We start from the raw sequence: 7089 nt of genomic DNA, 5'->3' as shown, positions 1-7089 counted from the left end.
AGTTGAACATGGAACAACTGATTGGTTTAGGATTAAAAAAGGAGTACAACAAGGCTGTATATTGTCACTTTATTTATTTAATTTATATGCAGAATACATCATGTGAAATACCAGACAGGATGAATCAAAAGCTAGAATTAAGACTTCTGGGAGAAATATCAACTATCTCAGATATGCAGACAATACCACACTGATGGCAGAAAGTGAAAAAGAATTAAGAAGCTTCTTGATGAGGATGAAAAAACAGAGTGCAAAAGCTGGTTTGAAGTTTAACATATAACAAACAAATAAACTTGATAACAGATCCTGTCTAATAAATAGAGGAAGAGGAAATGGAAGCAGTCAGATTTTATATTCTTGGGCTCAAAGATTACTGTAGATGGTGACTGCAGCCATGAAATTAAAAGATGCTTGCTCCTTGGAAGGAAAACTATGGTAAATCTGGATAGCATATTAAAAATTAGAGACATCACTATTGGGGTGTAGGATCTGCCCACCAAAAAACACCAAAAATTGTTGTGATTGACACCTCTCAAGAAATGGGCTAAGTTCCAAGAGGAACCAGCAATTTCAGAGAAAGTAAGATGGATTTTTATAGGGTAAAGGTGCAATTACATAACAGAAATTGTGAATATTAAAAAGGCAGGAGGGGTTTGTTGAGGGACTAGGTAATAGGGGAGGGGTCCCAGCCACAGTAGAACTGTGCATGAGATTGCCCTCAATGCATGCAGAAAAACTCATTTGGGGGGGGGGGGTGTATGTCTGATACTGATATTATAATAAGCTTCTCTACATCATAAGTTCACGCTAGGTCAGTTCTTTACTATTACTGCACAGGTGCCTACTTAGGGAAAGTTTCTTCTATTGTTTTAGGGTCCACATCTTGCCTGAGCACCTTGGTGGTGTTGCTTTCTAATTGGCTGACTATTGTGGTCTGGTCTGATACTGAATGGATATGGTTGGAGTTGAGTGCATAGACAAACCTGCTGTTTCTGTAGGAAACATGAGGAATGGGTCTGGGGGCAGTGACTATCTAGAGGCAGTAGCTGGGATTCCATTAGATCAATGGACATGCCTGCTGTTCTGTGAGAAATATGAGTTCATGGACACACCTGTTCTAGTTGTTGTGTCTTTCCTTTGTTCTCAAATAGGACTATGACATCAAGATGATGACATGACTTTCAGTTGATTTTGATTTGAGTGAGGGAGGGCTGTGTAAGGTCACCAACCTCACTTTCTTCTCCTGAGCCATCTGGGTCCAGTGGCCTGATATTCATCAGGATGGCTAGAGATGGCCCAGGATGCAATGGGAGACCCTGGCCCTTTCAGGTTAAGGTCTTATCACATTCTAGTAAGTAGTGAGGCATGTATGAAGCAGTTAAAATATTGAATGTGTGTGTGTGTGTGTGGGATGTGAATGGCTAGGTAGGGGCACTGGGTCTGCTGTTCAGTGTGGTCTATAAGGAGGTTAAATTATTGGGGTTAGGGGCAGTTTTATTAGGATTCCATCATCATCTTGCCAACAAAAGGTCTGTATAATCAAAGCTATAGTTTTTCCAGTAACATTCTATGACTGTGAGAGTCAGACTATAAGGAAGGCTGAACACCACAAAGTCAAGGCTTTCAAATTATAGTGTGAGAGAAGACTTGAAAGTCCCTTGGAAAGCAAGGAGATCAAATCAGTCAAGACTTAAAAAAATCAATTCAAGCTATTCATTGGGACAATCAAATACTGAAGCTGAAGCTTAAATACTTTGGCCACATAATGAAAAGAAAGAACTCATTGGAAAAGATCTTAATGGCAGGAAAGATTAAAAGAAAAAGGAAGATGGGGTAGCAGAGGATGTGATGGATAAATAGTGTCATGGAAACAATAAACACGAACTTGGATAGACTTTAAAAGATGGTGGAGAATAGAAGGGCCTGGTGTGCTGTGGTCCATGGGGTCACAAAGATCCAGGCATGACTGAATGACTGAACAACAAAGAAGACAGAACTAGGACTTATACCGCATCATTCCCCTGCTCTTAGCTTCACTCAGTAAATGCTTGTGCCAGGGTATTCTGACTTTCTTCTCTACATCTGTTTCTGAGGACAGGGAGAGGGCTTCTGTGCTGGTTCAGATGATGCTGGTGAGATGACCAAGTCCCCTATAGGGACCTTATGCTTTTTTCCATGGACCAAGGGAGGATGCATCCACCAATTGCTCTGCTCCTCCAGAGTTTTGCTTTAACTTTTCTACTCAAGGGAAGTTTCAAATAATGCCCTGCTGCAACTAGAAGCTCAGTGTATCTGATTTGTTTCCCTTGTCTTTACTCCCTGTTTCTTTTTTGCTCCCATTTATCCCACTGAATACAAAGAATGCTACTGACTGTTCCTCCTTGTTTGATTAGTAGTACCAGTTCCGTTCCCCTCCACCCCAGGAGATCAAAAATCTTTTGGTGTCCTTTTGTCATAGCAAGCTCAAGGTGATGAGAGAGACAGAGATGGACACAGAGAGTTATCCTAAAGTCCATCAAAAGCTCTAGATGTAGTAGATGATATTTTGCAAGCCAGCTTGGGATCAAAGAGAAAAGGGTGACTTCTGTGTGTACCATGTGGATCCCCTTTTGAATCTTTTACTTGTGTGTAAGGCAGGCAGAACAGGTAGGCAGAACAGCCACCTCTAGCTATGTTTCCTTCCACCCTTCTCCAAGGGAGACTTTAATTCCTGCCAGGAAGGGAAGCAAGAAGCCAGAAGTTTCACCACTCTGCTCTTGTTAGAGAGAGAAAGTACTGGGTTAGAATTGTATCTATCTGCTCCATCTCAGGGATGTGGTTTTTAGGTGCAATCTAACTTCTGATCATTGTTCCATCAATGGGGGAGGCAGGACCCCAAGCTCTGTTTCTAAGACTTGACTTCCCTCCCACTAAACCCAAGATTCCCAGTGGACTTACACAGCAGGTATCAAAAGAAACTCATCTATCCAAGTCAATAGAAAACAAATCTGATAAAGGATATATAGGAGGATATATAATAGACAATGCAGAGTGAAGGAACTTTCCCATTTGTACTGAGATAATTCAGCATAACCATGGGTGATAGTCCAAGATCTCTCCCAAGGGGAAGTTCCTTGAAATCTCTAGCTGGGGACAGGGATGTGAGAGAGATTGCCAGATCTTTTCATATTATCTTCTTCCCAGAGTTTTTCCCTTCAGCAATCTGAAGTGGGGTCGCCATCTTTCATGTTCCCTCTCAAAGCTGGGAGCCAAAACAAGAGAATTGGGACCAAAACTCAGGTCTTCTGAATAAGGAATAAGGCACAAAATAACCTCTCTCTTTTTCCTTGTTTATGTGACTTTGTCAAGTTCTTATCCTTGAACTGAAAAAACAGGAAGTAAGACTATTTATCCCAAACCAGACACTTTAACAAGAAATAATGATCAATAAGCAAATGCTTTAAATTAGTAATTTTCTTTTAATCCCCACAACAACTCTGTGAGGTAGGCTTATACAAACATCATATAGTCCCATTTTATAGATAAGGAATTGTGAATTACCCAATGTGGGAAGAAGCTGAGATACTTTGAGATCCAGCTCCCAGGGAAATCATTATCATAAAGGAAGGAGTCAACAAGTGAGAGTGATAAGAAAAATAAGGGGAAAAATACTGAAAGTGTCAAAGATTTCAGGAAGAAGAAAACTCAAAGACTTTGAGCATAAGCAGGAAAACTAGTAACAACACAAAGAAATATGGTCTCCATATCTAGTGAACAAACTCAAGCATATATGAATAAATACTGAAAAACATCCCCAACTGATAAATAGTCAAAGCATATGAACATACAGCTTTCAGGAAAATAAATCCAATCCACAAAAAAAGTCACATAAAAGTGTTCTATCATAATAATTAGAGAAATGCAAATAAAACAACTTTGAGATATCCCCTTAACACTTATCAAATTGGCTAATATGACAGAAAAGGAAAATAACAAATGCGGGAGGGATGTAGAAAAATTGGAACACTAATACACTGTAGGTGGAGTTTGAACTGATCCAGTTGTTATGGAGAACAATTTGGGATGATGCCAAAAGGACTAAAACACTGTGCATACCCTTTGAGCCAGAAATACCACTATTAGGTCTGTAATCCTAAAGAAACCAAATAAAGAGGAAAAGGATCCATCTGCACAAAAATATTAGTAGCAGCTCTTTATATGATGGCAAAGAATTGGAAGTCGAGGGGCTGCCTATCAATTGGGGAATAGTTGAACAAGTTGTAGCATATAAGTGCAAAGGACTATATTGTGCTATGTAAGAAAAGATGAGGTGAATGGTTTCCGAAAAACCAGGGAATACTTATATGAACTGATGCAAACCAGGAGAACATTGTACATAGTAAAGCAATAATGTAACAATAATGGACTGTGAAAGACTTAGCTAGCCTGATATGATTCACAATAATCCACAACAATTTCAGATGACATACGATTAAAAATGCTCTCCACCTATGGGAGGACAATTGATGGACTCTGCATGCTGATTGAAGTTTATTTTTTTCTCTTTATTATTTTTCTTCTTTTGCAACATAGCTAATATGTAAATGTCTTGCATGACCACATGTATACAGATAGTTTTCACTTTATGTAAGTCAACCATTCTATAGACCTCTACATAAAGTGATTTTTATGTAACATTAGTTTGTCCCTAGAAGTGCAGAAGAGAGGGAGGACACCACTTGGCCTTGGAGGAGGAAGGCAAGGTAGGGTCAGCCTGGGTAGCAAATGTGTGGGGACTGAACATGGGCGCAGACAGGAGAGGAAAGGTAATACATGGGGCCAGGGACAGACATGGGTATCTGAGCACTGATGGACTGAAGGCAGACCCTTCAGTCCACCCTTGGGGCTGGACATATGGGTGGAGGGTAAAGGTCTTCTCTCTTGACACAGGAGGTTTCAAGCCAATTTGGCAGCAGTTTTGAACAGTGGCTGACTCTTCCCTCCATCAGTCCCATATCTGTTCTGCTTTCATTTAGAGGGTTTTTTTTTTGGTTGGGGGAGGGGGTAAGGGAGAATAGAGCACCTAGCCAAGGGACAGAAGTGAAGGGAGAGCACAGTACTGTACAGAAAAATTAACATAGGTGTGTATGAGGGTTTGGGGGGCAGTATCTATTTCATAATTCTTTATGTAAAATCAAATTTGTGTAATATGAATTTACATAAAACAAGAATGAGTATCATATTATTTGCCTTCTCAATGGATACTTTTTTTTGTATGATGACTTTTGTAGCTTTGATTTATTCTTCTAAAAACTGAATGTTTTGGGGCTTACTCACTAGAAGTGCTCCTTTGGCCAGAGAGATTCTGGGAAGCCATTAAGGAGTGTCCTGGCTAAAACCCAGAAGTTGAGACTTCCCTCTCTGGATGGCTCATATTTGGCTGAATTCCTGCTGTAAAAGGGTTATGAGGTCCATGGAATTGTATGTCGATCAAGTTCCTTCAACACAGGGTGGATCGAGCATCTCTATAAGAACCCTCATGCTCATATTGAAGGAAATATGAAATTGCATATGGAGATCTCATGGACAGTACCTGCCTTGTGAAGACACTTAATGAAGTGGAACCTACAGAAATCTACAACTTAGGAGCCCAGAGTCATGTCAAAATTTCTTTTGACCTTGCTGAATGAAATGCTGATGTCAATAATGTTGGCACTCTATGACTTCTTGATGCAATTAAAACTTGTGGCCTTATCAATTCTGTAAAGTTCTAACAAGCCTCAACAAGGGAACTTTATGGGAAGGTGCAAGAAATATCACAAAAGGAGACTACACCTTTTTATACCTGGTCATCATTTGGAACAGCAAAACTTTATGTTTACTGGATTGTGGTGAACTTCTTTGAGGCCTACAACCTATTTGCTGTAAACGGTATTCTTTTTAATCATGAGAATCTCAGAAGAGGAGTTAATTTTGTACCTTAAAAAATGAGCTGATCTGTTGCTAAGATTCACCTTGGACAATTGGAGAGTTTCAGCCTGGGGAATCTGGATGCCAAGAGAGATTGGGGCCATAGCAAGGACTACATTGAGGCTATGTAGCTAATGTAGCAGATCGATGAGCCAAAAGACTTGGTCATGGCTGCTGGTGAAGTTTACAGTATCCATGAATTTGTGGAAAAATCATTTGGTGTTTTTTTTTATTGGGAAAACTATCATGTGAGAAGGAAAGAATGAGAATGATGTGAGTCAGTGTAAGGCCACCGGCAAGATCCACATGATTGTAGATCTCAAGTATTACCGGCCAACTAAAGTGGATTTTCTACAAGGAGACTGCACCAAAATGAAACAAAAACCACACTGGAAACCCCAGTTGTTTTTGATGAACTGGTGAAAGAGATGGTTGAGGCTGAGGTGACTCTCATGAAGCACAACCCCAATGCTTATGCTGACTTCTGGTTCCTGTCAGGGCAGCTGGTCTCCTGAAGAGATATCATCACCTTAGCCAACCCTCAGGAGTGTAGGGTGGAAGGTTCATTTTTCCCTTGTAATCAATCGGTGAAGTGCGTCTGACTGCAGAAGGAGAACTGACAATTGATGTGGTGGAGGAGAAGATTTAGTCACACTCAACACTGATTTTTTCCCCCAGTTCTCCAGTACCATTGATATTGTCTCTCCTTGTCTGGAAAAAAAAGAATCACTCCCAGAAAGACTGGAAAATCAAAACTGTGACCACTCCAATGCTTGGCTCCATATTATCTCATTATAGATGCTTCATCTGAAGGATTTTATGTAATCAATAGGATGATTTAATCATAAATTCATTTTAATTAAAATTATGTTGTAAGACAATAGAAGTTGTGGGGCCTTTAAATTGTCTCCTTTTTTCTTGTTAAACTGGTCTTTCTACATTAAAAAACTGAGTGTTTGCATCCTTTGACCAACTTATTAACTAGAGATATCTTACAGTATTTATTCACAGATGTCTGAATTTGTTTGCTAGATACAGAGGCTATATTTCCTTCTATTGTTGTTAGTTTTCCTGCTGATTTATCAATTTATATTCAAGGTCTTTGATATTTCTTCTTCCTGGAATCTTTGGTACTTTCAG

At 39.7% G+C, this 7089-nt stretch overlaps 1 pseudogene; it reads left to right on the top strand.

Annotated features, from left to right (window-relative positions):
- Nucleotides 1-4781: 4781 nt before the first annotated feature.
- On the top strand, nt 4782-6492 carry LOC140523029 (GDP-mannose 4,6 dehydratase pseudogene; annotated as a pseudogene).
- Nucleotides 6493-7089: the final 597 nt, after the last annotated feature.

This window comes from Notamacropus eugenii, chromosome 2 (genome assembly GCF_028372415.1).
Source record: "Notamacropus eugenii isolate mMacEug1 chromosome 2, mMacEug1.pri_v2, whole genome shotgun sequence".
NCBI lineage: Eukaryota > Metazoa > Chordata > Mammalia > Diprotodontia > Macropodidae > Notamacropus > Notamacropus eugenii.
Note: the sequence above shows the minus strand (reverse complement) of the source record. Positions and strands in the feature narration are given on the sequence as shown.